The sequence below is a fragment of the Pseudochaenichthys georgianus genome, chromosome 22 (genome assembly GCF_902827115.2).
Source record: "Pseudochaenichthys georgianus chromosome 22, fPseGeo1.2, whole genome shotgun sequence".
Lineage (NCBI taxonomy): Eukaryota > Metazoa > Chordata > Actinopteri > Perciformes > Channichthyidae > Pseudochaenichthys > Pseudochaenichthys georgianus.
The window spans coordinates 25,284,027-25,297,126 of record NC_047524.1 but is presented as its reverse complement, the minus strand read 5'-3'; positions in this window follow the sequence as shown (position 1 = coordinate 25,297,126).

Genomic DNA, 13,100 nt, shown 5'->3' with positions numbered 1-13,100 from the left:
GTTTGAAAGGGGAGTGATTTGTAAAATATCCATAAAGAAAAAGAACATCTGCTTACAGTTGTGTTTCATCTGGGTGTTGAGAGATGTATCCATAGATCTCTTAATGCTGCTCTTAAAGTGCACCAGATTGATGCTTTTAACTTCAATATTTAAAACAAATCTTCCCGGGGGAGCATCCCCCCAGACCTCCCTATAGGAGGTGAGGTAGGCTCCCCACTCGTAAAAAATAGCACTTTACCCCTGCCTATATGCCGTGAGCTGATTATCGAGCCTTCATTGTAACAGTTGCGGGTGTACTGTGTGTTTGTGTGTGGGGATTGCTTTTGTGCGTGCTCTATAGTGCCCGTAATAGTGTTCACTGGAGTCCAGCACCTCAGCACCCCCACTCAAAATACCTTCCCGCGCCTCTGTGTCTAGCTTGTACAGTGGACTGTCCTTGGAGACAATATTTGAGCCATGTTTGAGGGAGGCAATTTCACTTTTGAACCTGTGTTTCTGAACAAAATGAATGATTGCCTTCTCTGCTTCATCACAATCTTCTGGAGTCAAATGTTTTCCACCGAGTATGGTTTTGAAGCTCTTAAGTTTCTGTTCAACTATACTTTTAACTCCTGCATCCTTGTCACCTTCGGTAGCTTTAAGTTCCTTTTTCTTTTGACTCAGAAGCAACAGAAGTCTTTTAAGTTCAAGGAACCAGGCAACAGACGTTTTAAGCTTCTTCCAAGATGAGAAGTAGTTGATTAGATGGTCTGTTGGATTTCTGAATCCTTAACAATGGCATTCACTGCTGCTTCTTTTTTGACCTCCGGGTCATCAATGGGAATCACTGAATCCATTTCCAGTGTAGGCCACTCACTCAGGCAAATACAGGAATTCTGGGCCTTCAATCCATTTTCCATGTGTGAGAAATTATTCGGCTCTTAATCCATGTGAGGCTTCGTCAGCAGGATTGGCCTTGAGACCACATACTTCCACTGGTCAACATCTGCAGCTTCTCTGATCACAGTGACTCGGTTGGCAACAAACGTATGAAAACGTCTGGTTTCATTGGAGATGTATTTGATGACAGTCGTGCTATCGGTCCAAAACACTGACTTCTCCAGTTGCCATTGTAGTTCCCTTGAAGCATTCCATCAATTCTAACAGTGAGGACTGCCGCTGTGAGCTCCAAACGAGGAATAGTGATGTGCTTCAGAGGTGCAACTCTGGCCTTTCCAGCAAGAAATGAAACATGCACCTTATTGCCACCTTCCAGTCTCAGGTACGACACTGTACCATAACCAGCTTCACTGGCATCAGAAAAATTATGAATTTGTGCTTTCACAGATGTTTTAAAGTTCAGGGATTTGATACAGCGTTCCACCTTGAATACACTCATCCTTTGGAGGTCGCTCAGCCAATCAGACCACTGTTTGGAGAAGGAGGGGGAAATGTATTCATCCCACTTCAGTTTTTGCCGGCAAAGCTCCTGCAACAGTAACTTGGCTGGCATTGTAAAAGGAGCCAAAAATCCTATAGGGTCATACAGAGAGCTGACCACCGACAAGATACCTCTCCTGGTCTGTGGGCGTGGCTGTAATGAAGTCCTAAAGCTGAACTGGTCGGACTCCACGCACCATTGCAGTCCATGTGCCCTTTCCATACGCAGGTGATCTGTGTCCAAATCCAGCTCTTTCATCTCTGTTGCTCTGATGTCACCTGGGATTGGCTTCAAGACACAACGGCTGGTTGTCACCCATTTTTGAAGGTTGAATCCTCCCTGACTACAGAGCAGAGTCAAATCCTTTACAAGCTTAATTGCATCTCCCTCCGAGGCTGTAGACTTCAGGCAGTCGTCTACATAAAAGTTGTGATTGACTGTTTTGATCACTTCAGGAGGGAAGTGAGCTGCATTGTCCTCTGCAGTTCGCCTCAAGGCGTAATTGGCGCAGCTGGGGGACGAAACAGCTCCAAACAAGTGTACCCTCATTCGATATTCTGCTGGTTCCTGGTCAGTGTTGCCCTGAGGCCACCAAAGAAAGCGAAGAAAGTTCACATGTTTATCAGGCACCCGCACCTGATGAAACATGGCCTGGATGTCAGCCATGACTGCGACAGGCTCTTTTCTGAAGCGAATGAGGACCCCCATAAGAGTGTTGGTGAGATCGGGGCCCTGCAAGAGCTGACAGTTCAGAGATGTTCCTTTGTATGAGGCTCCACAGTGCAGAGTATTATCATCTGATATTTAAGAAGTGTGTTACATTTGAAATGGCAGAAAGTCTTGTTGCAATTTCCAGATATTAAAAGAGGTCCCTTGAGTTTCTCTGGTAATTATCAATAGTAGCAGTTAAGTGAATACTGTTCAAACAATACCTGTGTTTGTGTTTTATATTGATTTCTCTGTTTTATCCTTTCATAAATGTGAGGACTAAAATGGCTATAAACAAAGGGCTGCTTAGAGTAAACAGGGTTTTATGGCTCTATGGGGGAGGTGTAGTTATGCAGGACAGGGTGCTAAGTAGATGAGAGTATATTCGGCTTAAGATCTCTAGCATGTCATGTTTCAGGGAAGTCTACATATCTTGAATAGTATATGTGTGGGTTTAATTACTTTGTATTAATAATAAGCAGTGTGTGTAAACCAGAAGTTGGAGATATGAGAGATGAAATCGTTGTGTTATCTTTGTGAGCAAGGCCCCACTGTGGTCTCTGGAATGTGGGGGGATGTGTGTGTGTGGAGGCTGCAGAAATAGGAGACAGTGAATGCCAGAGGTGTTTGTTTGAGATGACCGGAAAAGACGACCAGTTAAACTCCACCCTTTCCTGTTTCTGTTGGTATTTGAGAGCCATGCCTCCTTTGGTTCTGCCTCTCTTCTCGCCCGGACCGGAAGGTCGGGGCAGCCCGTGAACAAGGCCAGGAGTAGGCATATTCCTGACATTACGCATATGATATGATATGGCTTCGTATGGTAATGTATTGATTGTATTGCATTGTCATATTACCATTAAAGTAGATTATTGTTTAACGGTTACTTGTATGTTCTGGATTCTTTCCTGTATGATAACCAGCTTGTCAGGGACACGCGGAGATTTGGAAAGCGGACAAGTTATCCCTCAAAATCTCTATCAAATGGTGACTCGACGTGCCTGATAAACAATGCTGAGGAATAATCCAGACGACCGGAATGGGTCGGGAACAAACGCTTTCAAACATCTCAGACAATCAGCAGGGCCCTGCAAAATAAGGTATGCAGACGACTGTTAGGAAAATCAACTGTCTGTAATTGGATATGCTAAAACTTAAGGATTGTCTGTAGGCGTTTCACAGTGTTTTTAAAGTTTAAATGGAATATACAATGCATATTTTACTATGTTAGGAAAGTTATATACAAAACGTGAACGTTGATCGCCAGGTAGACAGAAAGTCCTGCGTAACGTAAATAGAGCAGTTTGGCGTGGATCTACAGGTAGCTTATTCCTGAGTGGCGTGGAGACGGTGCAGTTTGTGGGTTGCAAGGTTTTATTCCTGCACGACAAAACCTGGAAACTCGATATTTTAGATCGGGTCGCCGTTTAAAACTGGGGTTAAATAACAGACCAAGGTTGAAAGCTAAAATCCAGAGGTCTGTTATATGTTAAAATCAAGGGAGAGAACGTGAACCTCACCGAAATTGTGACGGGACCGGCTCTCGTTTCCCTTTGTCTGTAAACTTAATTTGAAAAGCTAACGTGTGATAAAGGGCTCGTTACGACCTGGGTTTTATGCCCCATGGAATGGTCACATTCTTTATGAGTGTCGAAGCATCATTCGAGGTCTTGCTTGTCTGTTGAAATAAACATCACATTATCAAGCTGGACAAACTGTACGGGGAATAAATCTGTGTGATTTTTACCTAAAATACCTGTGTGAGCAATTGTCTGTGAAACTCAGACAATGTACTCAGAAGAGTGAAGCTCATTTGTGGTCTGCTGACATTTTTTTATTACATTGCTGGCCGGTATTGAAGAAGGGAAGCACGTTAATAGTAACAACGACAATAGCCCAGTATATTAATACAAGTGAACACATATTAATTAAGTCAGATAAATAAAAGCGAAGTGAATATGGAACGTCAGAATGGTTAAGACAATTCTGAAATTCCAGGGAGTTACCGGGAGCAATGGGAACAGATTAAGAGATTGATTTTAAGTGGAATCAAACAGGGGGCTAAAGAAAAGGCTTGTACATTTAAATAAATAAGAAACATTGCATTGTGAATTTCGTGGTATTCGTCATTTACTGAGAATTTTACTTATATTTCAGAGCAATTGATTGCATACAGTAACGTTGAGGGGAAGTAAGAATGGGTTTTGCTATATGAAGTACATGCAGGTTAAAGTTTGATTCAAATTGAACATAATAGTGGATTATTCCACCTAGATTGGACATGGAGAGATGATAATTTGTTGGGCATTGGATGGCGAGCTCACTGTGAGAAATATATATTGTCATGCAACAGTGAGGCTAAACTAGTGGCCCAGCAAGTTGGCATATTGAGGGTGGAACAAACAATGAGAGTAGATTAAGTTGTTTTGTCTTTCATGCTTTTCACCAAGGCTCATTTGAGTGGTTATTGTCTTAATGTAGTGTAGTGTAATATGATGTACCCACAAGCATGTGGTTTATTTGTCACAGTTCATTTTAAAGTCAGCCCCCTCAGGGCTAGATCTCATCTCTGAGAGTCCATTGGGTTAATGAGTAAGAGGTCCTTTTGTTCTTCAGGCCACATGCTCAGGATGAGCAGCATCCAAGTCATTTCACCCCATGAGGTCAAGAGTCATTCTGTTAGACCACAATCTTGTGTAAGACAAATCATTGTTCTTTTTTCACATTTTGAATTAAACGATAATTAGAGGGAGTTTTTGTAATATCATTAGTAGACATTAATTGTGTTTGTAAGTTTATGAAGAAAGAGTTGAAAGTAAACGGGAGGTTGTTATAAGTTTGTCAGTCAGAAGGAATCTGTTAAATGGTTACGCATGACAGAGGTGATGCACAAACACACGGAGGTGATTGATGAGGGGAAACTTGGGCCGGCAGCTGCAGGGCACAGGGAGTAAAAGAGAAAGAGAGACAAGAGAAGTAGATGTTTTGAAGAGCTCAGAGAGAGTAAAACTTGTATAAAGTTTACTGCTATTCTAAATAATGTCATATTGTTTTGTGAGTAAACATGAAATAAAAATATATTTACTAGATATAACAACAACATGCTTAACTAGGTTGACAGAAAACTGCTATTAACCAGTTTCAGCAGCTACTGTCCTAAAGAGAACATACGTTGCATTTACAATTCATATTAAGGAAGTTCACAATTGATACCATTAAAGACCATTTTGGATTAATAGGGCGTGTCTGTCAAACACTACTCAGATGGAATAAAGTGTTGAGATGTTCTTAAGAGTGGGAGTTTTCACAACGCTTTTTAGTTTGTATTGAGACAATTAACTGATAAGGACAGAAAACTGTTCCGTGATGATTTCTTTAGGTTTTAGCTTTAGTAATGGAGATTACATTTTGTGAGGAAACCTTTCCACCAATAATAAGTGTTCAAAGATATATGTTCATTAACTGTGATCAGATTACTTGTTTTTCAATTATAGCGCTAAATACAGTTAGTTTTGTATTTTGTTACAGATCTAACCTGCTTGTAACACAACTTAGATAAACAGTTAAAGAATAGAATAAGCAAGTGGTTAAAGGGGGTTTCCTGTTTGGCTCATTTGATTTAGAACTGAAGTAAGGAAGAATAGTGTTTTATGAGAACTGTCATTCCTCATGGTTTCTAAAGATAAATCATCAGTTTGTATGGACTTTGATGTAGAGATAGGATCATGGTGGAGAAGGAAGACCTTTTTTGGTTTCAAATTAAAGAAGATTTTAAAGATGAAGTTTATTTTTTCTGACTAGAATTTTAGAAGCAGGACTTCAACTAGACAAAAGAGATTTTACAATGTGGTTTTACTACTTTTAATGGAGTAAAGAATCTGGGTAGACTACTGCCATTGATTTGTTTTAACATTCACATGTTTCAGCATTCCTGACCATATAGACACTCAGCCGTTTTATTTTGTAACCCTTTGGGGGAGAGATTTAAATTGAGTGTTTCTCCAGTTGCTGATTTATTGTGATTACAGCGGCACTGGAAAGTTGTGCGCCACCTTTGGGTTGTACTCTGAATCAGTGTGTTGGTGAAGAGTTGCTCACTACAGAAACAGAAGAACTGTGCAAAGAACGCATCTCTGAGGAGGGTTTGACATTTTGCGTGTACCTCGTTGCCAAGGCAACAGTGGTGTGAAGAGGAACAGCAGTTTTTGGGGATTCCTGCTGTGCAGGGGACAACGTGTGTCTGTTGATTGTAGCACATTGATCCAGAGGTGCCTTCCCCCTCAGAACATCCCAGTGCAAAACAAGAGTTTCATTGATCCTATTGACTACAGCTGCAGAGGACAACGCATCACTGACTGTTCACATTAAGACAAGATCTTGAGACAGGCTGGTCTCAGACTGTTCAGACTCTGAAGAAATTATGAGATGATTTGACAGCATAACTGTGCAAGAGTTTTCCAGAGGGTGGTGTAGAACAATAGGGTTAGTGTTTGAGAAGGGAGGGTGATTATTTAAACGATGGTCTGGAATACTGAAAAGATTAAAGTTTAATATCCTTGTTTGGCAAACAAGACATCTGATTATTAGGTCACACATAATAATTTAGACATATAAACTAACTATGAGTAAAGGGATGAATGGAGTTCATATCCTAGGGAGGGTTAGTTATGTTGCGAATACTTCGCAGGGTATTTGCTAATGTATTTTAAGAACAAATAACAAGGACACAAGTCCAATTTTGTTTTGTTTTTAGATTAAATTGTCCATTACCAAAACTGTTCACCTTGTGTCTAGATTTGGACTTTGATGGTAAGGGAGTATTTAGGCTTATTTTTATACATCTGACATTTTAAAATATGTTGGCTATTCACTAGATAGACATTGGTTAAGAACTTTTCTGAAGATTGAATATTTGTTCCATTTCTACATATTCCTATTTAAAAAGTAATTTTAGAGTAAAGAAGGCTGATGCTGAAATGGGAAATAATGTGGGGCCTTCAATCACCCATTGTAATGGTGCATATTATTGACGACCAATAGGGAGGAGGGGTCACTCGACCCACCCTGCAGTGGTTTTTAAAATCTTACTTGCAGCTTCACAGGAAGCGCACGGCACCAGATTATGAGTTTAGAAGACTAGCGTCACCACCTCCTAATGGACATTCATTTAGTTAGTAATTAACTGACATTAAGAGATGTTAAAAAGTAAAAACATACCTACCATGAGGGATAATTCCTAAGTTCAGCTACAAACCATTGATGAAATTACTTCTGTTTTTAGGTCCTTGATAAAGGAAGGAGTGATTGTTACATGTTCGGACACCCAAGGTTCCACACGCTGCTAAAGAGTTTAACATTGATTTTTAGGTGGACCAGAATTGAAGATGAGCTATGAAATGCATAGCAGAGCTACACAGATCCTAGTAATGTTTTGACACAAGATAATAGTTATGTACACAAGTTTCTGAAATAGATCTATTAGTCATTTTAATACTAATTAGGTGTAAATGAATTGCAGTAGTAGTAGTAGTACTCTAAGGAAGTGAGTTTTTGTACCAAGTTTCAGGAAAGGTGGGAGGCAGAAGTCCCAATGAAAAGTTAGAACCATCTTGAAAATCATAGTTGAAATCGTGAATGAATAAGGAATGGCGCTCCGCATATGATATATTTTTGTAGATAAAGGGTACCCGCCTATGCTGAATTACCTCTGAAAAGTCTCTGCAGAGCACGACACATGGCCAAAAAGACTGAGACCAACTGACCTTTGACCCTGACCGACAGGGTAACTTGAGAAGGCACTGTCAATGACTGACTCTGAGGTGTACCTGACCAAATCTGACTTTACAACCTGACAGTGTGAGTGTGAGTGAGTGTATGTCTGCATCTGATCAGTGCAACTGCATGATTTAAAACAATGACTAATCAAGCATGTTTTTGGACTAACACATTATTTCTGGGGCTCTGTGTGAAATGAGAGGTTTCCTAACATTCCACAAAAGGGGAAACCGCACATGTGACCTGTTTCTAACCTACTTGATATTTCACTCCCACAGGAGGTGGCAGTTTGCAGAATGTGAAACTCAAACTAAAACATGAAGATTCTGTTTCTTTTAGGACTGAATGATGGAGAGAAACACTTCATTTCACTGAAGTGTTTACTGTGGAAATGATGGATGTACATTTGGGAAAAATGTTTGGTATTTTCTTATAATCCATTATTACCTGTAGGTTTTCTTCCCATACAGGATTTTGTTTACACATGAGTTAATGTGTAAAAAAGGGGGAGTGTAAACTTCACAATGTACATTTTTCATTTAGGGACTGAAAGGAACCTGCTGCCCCAACTCGATTGTTCAATCTGACCATTGATTGACAGTTTTAGAATTGACCTGCTCCATATCTGGGGATAAGATACTGTTTGATGAATGTTGACATGTCTCTAATATTGATTGAGTTATAGCAGGTAACACAGATAAATAATCAGTGGCCAAGGGGCTGCCAGAGCGATGTAAGTCCAGAATGGAATACTGAAGAAGTTGACCTGTGAGTAATGTTTCAACTAATGTTTCAACAGGTATTAAAGTAACTGAGGTTTGAAATGTAGAAAGAACATATTTACAGTTAAGCTAAAACATAGTAATGTAATGAGACACAATTTAATTTAGACAACATCATGTAACTAGTCTGGTAAAGAAGTAAAAGCCATAGACTTTATTGTTTAGGTCATTATGGGGATATACATTTCATCTACATTTATAATAGAAAGACATTTGATGACAGTTTGTTGGAATTCTGTATTCATTCTTTCAGAGGGATAATATCTAAGCACTGACAGGTAAAAGCAGTATCACCAGGAAGCCATTCACTTTGTTAGTATTGTGATTTTGGTTGTTTTTGAATCCATAACATTAGTGTGTTTCTTTACCAGAAACATTAGCAGTTCAAATCATATTTAGATTTTTAATGGGATCTCAAGGATTTAATTTAAAAATAAACACAGATGCTTGTCAGAAATTCAGAGCTATTGAAATATGTTATTTAGTTTACCTAAAGATGTTGGGGTTCTTATTTAGTTGGCACAGTCCAAGTATTAAGATTCTGAAGCTGCACAATTAATTTAGAAAACCTGTTCACAGACATCTGTTGTTTTAAGACACCCCACCAACAGGCTCCAAGTGGCATACGCAGTGGTGGGTCAAACAGCCGAGGGCCCCGGAGCCCGGAGCGTAGGCTTGAGGGATTTGTATCAGATTTCTCCACACAGGTTGCTGACGCCAAAAGGGGGACCCGAGACACAGCAGAGTTCGTCTGGCTGAAGGTCATCAGGACAAAGTGGATCAACCCCAGGCTCTCCGGCCCCGACCGAGTGACCCAGCGGATCTCTCATGCCGTCCGCATAGGAGGAAAGGGGGACAGCTCGTACCACGGGAGCCAGTGTGCGGCGGGGAAACCACCTGCTAGGACCAGGGGACGACATCAGGACGGATCTGGCTCTCGTCAAGGAGGTCGACTCGGATGCTGTCATCAGCGGACTGGAGGAGAAGGACCTCGAGGACATCCATGCAGCAGACGACTTGGAAGCGGCTGGCAGTGGGCTGAGGGACTTGTCGAGGCAGCAGAGGAGTCTACTTCTCTCTGATCAGTTCCACCCGTGAAGGGAAAGCCGCATCTCCCCCTCCCTATCAGCTGTCGTTGTGGGCTATTCCTCCGGGGGGCGGGCAGGCGGGCTGATGATTCACCACCAGGAGACTGCTTCTTAGCACTCAGCTGCCCCCTCATGGTTCCTTCACTGCCATAGGAAGTGATGTTCTGTTCCCAAAGATTTCAAGTACTTTGGGTCTCAGTTTCTGATAGATTTATACGATATTGGGGGACAGACACAGTAGATATGTTTCAAAATGCCTTGTGTAAGTTTATCTCTTGAGAAGGAGATAAAAAGGGGGATTGCAGAGTATTATCATCTGATATTTAAGAAGTGTGTTACATTTGAAATGGCAGAAAGTCTTGTTGCAATTTCCAGATATTAAAAGAGGTCCCTTGAGTTTCTCTGGTAATTATCAATAGTAGCAGTTAAGTGAATACTGTTCAAACAATACCTGTGTTTGTGTTTTATATTGATTTCTCTGTTTTATCCTTTCATAAATGTGAGGACTAAAATGGCTATAAACAAAGGGCTGCTTAGAGTAAACAGGGTTTTATGGCTCTATGGGGGAGGTGTAGTTATGCAGGACAGGGTGCTAAGTAGATGAGAGTATATTCAGCTTAAGATCTCTAGCATGTCATGTTTCAGGGAAGTCTACATATCTTGAATAGTATATGTGTGGGTTTAATTACTTTGTATTAATAATAAGCAGTGTGTGTAAACCAGAAGTTGGAGATATGAGAGATGAAATCGTTGTGTTATCTTTGTGAGCAAGACCCCACTGTGGTCTCTGGAATGTGGGGGGATGTGTGTGTGTGGAGGCTGCAGAAATAGGAGACAGTGAATGCCAGAGGTGTTTGTTTGAGATGACCGGAAAAGACGACCAGTTAAACTCCACCCTTTCCTGTTTCTGTTGGTATTTGAGAGCCATGTATCCTTTGGTTCTGCCTCTCTTCTCGCGCGGCCCGGACCGGAAGGTCGGGGCAGCCCGTGAACAAGGCCAAGAGTAGGCATATTCCTGACATTACGCATATGATATGATATGGCTTTGTATGGTAATGTATTGATTGTATTGCATTGTCATATTACCATTAAAGTAGATTATTGTTTAACGGTTACTTGTATGTTCTGGATTCTTTCCTGTATGATAACCAGCTTGTTAGGGACGCGCGGAGATTTGGAAAGCGGACAAGTTATCCCTCAAAATCTCTATCAACAGTCATATACAACCCTCAGCTTTCCTTTGGTGGGGTGATGTACTCCATGGTGGGGAATGTACCACACTTTTCCCTCATCTTGTTCCAGCTGTTCAATGGGTACAACTTCAGCATAACCTTGATCCAGCATATCATTGATGAATGAGGTGTACTCCTCTTTAAACTTGATGTTCTTTTCAAATGTCCTCTTCAGGCCTTGAAGTCGCTGCTCTGCAACACAGCGGTTATTTGGCAAGACCGGTTCCTCTTCTCTGAAAGGTAAGTCAATGTAATGATGTCCATTTTTCAGTTCTGTAGTACTTCTCATTATATTCATGAATTTAATGTCCTCTCTTGACCTTTCCAATTGCCCCTCTGATGTTTTTTCATTAAAATCATGGTTGTATTGCTTAATGAGCATCTCTTCCAGATGTTCCACAGATATGCGGTTTGTTGTGACAACAGAGCAGCCAGTCTTAACTCTGCCGTTACTTCCACTCCTAAGTGGTCCATTAATGACCCAGCCGACTCTTGTTCTGACTGCGTATGGGCCTTCATCTTGGCTGTTGATCAGCTCCCATGGTTCCATCACTTTTGCTGCATCAGTTCTGATGAGCAAATCCACATCTGCATTCAAGTCGTGCAGCTTTATGTTACTCAAGTAAGGCCATTTTTCCACATCATCCTGTCGTGGAATGCTCACACGTGACACTGGCATAACTCTTTGGGTTAAGACATTGGGCAATTTAATAAAATCATCCGTATCCATGCCAGACACTTCCAAGTGAGACAATACATTGGTACTCACAATTTTCTTTTGCCCCATTGTTTGCAATAGAATACTGGCTGGCTTGCCACTTAGCCCCAATCTCTTTGCAAGACTATAAGTGCAAAAGGTACCGGAACTCCCCGGATCCAACAATGCATAGGTCTGTACAACTCTGTCACTCATTTGGCTTTTCACTTGAACTGCAACAATCGAAAACACAGCATTGCACTCATCTCCGGCCCCTATATGGCCACATGTTTGAGACTGACCAGATGTTACACTCAGAGGGCTCACAGGTTCTTGTGCTTCATTAAAGGGTGTACTTATACCCTTCTGCTCAATGTGAAGGACTGAAGGATGCTTTTGCTGACACACACTGCAATCCAATCGACTCCTGCAGTCTTTGCTTATGTGTCCCCGTTTCAAGCAACCAAAACAAATTCCATGCTCCTTTATGAAATGCATCTTGTCCTTTTGTGTCTTTAACTTAAACTGTGAGCATTTTTCAAGTGAGTGGCTGTTTGTTGGCAGACTAAACAGCATTTCTTGTGACTTTGGGCAGAAAAGGACTTGATCTTATTATCCATGTAGCCTTTGTTTCTTTCTTTCATTGCAGTGACACCGCTGGCAAAGGTGCCCTGTTTCCGATGCCTTGGTTAACTGACAGTGGGGTGTTTGTTGCAGCTGGTACATTTTGAGTCCTGAATATTTCCAAACAGTGGGTCAGAGGCAATTCTAACTTGTTTTTCAACAAAGTTCACAAGGTCAATGCATAGTGCTCTGCAACCACGTCTCTCCTGCAAATCCCATGCATGGCTCCTCCACTTCTCCCTCACCTTATAAGGAAGCTTCATCATGATGTTTCTGAGGTTTGATGGCATGTCCAACTCATTCATGTGCATGATTCGCTGTGTTACATTTGAGCATTCCCGTAAGAACAGAGAAAAGGATTTCAGTGATTTGACATCTTCTGCTTTAACCAGAGGCCAGCTATCAATGTTGTCCATATAAGCAGAAGCAATGTTGTATTCATTTCCAAAATGTTCAGCAAGCAGGGATTTGGCTCTTTGGTATCCTTGAACAGAGGGTAGGTGCTGACAACTTTTCACCAGGTCTCTTGGTTGCCCCCTGTTGAACTGCTCCAAGAAATGTAAACAATCACTTGCATTATCAGTTTTAACCTCAACACAATTTTCAAAGGATCTGATGAAAGAATGATACTGAAGAGGATCACTGTTACAGCCGCTGTTACCCTGTGCCCTTAACTCTGTTTGTGTGTGGGTATGTAAATGAGCTGTGCAGTTCCTCTGCTGTCATTGGCCGTCCCGACCTCGCAACATCTGCAGTGATTGGACGGACGTCACCCAA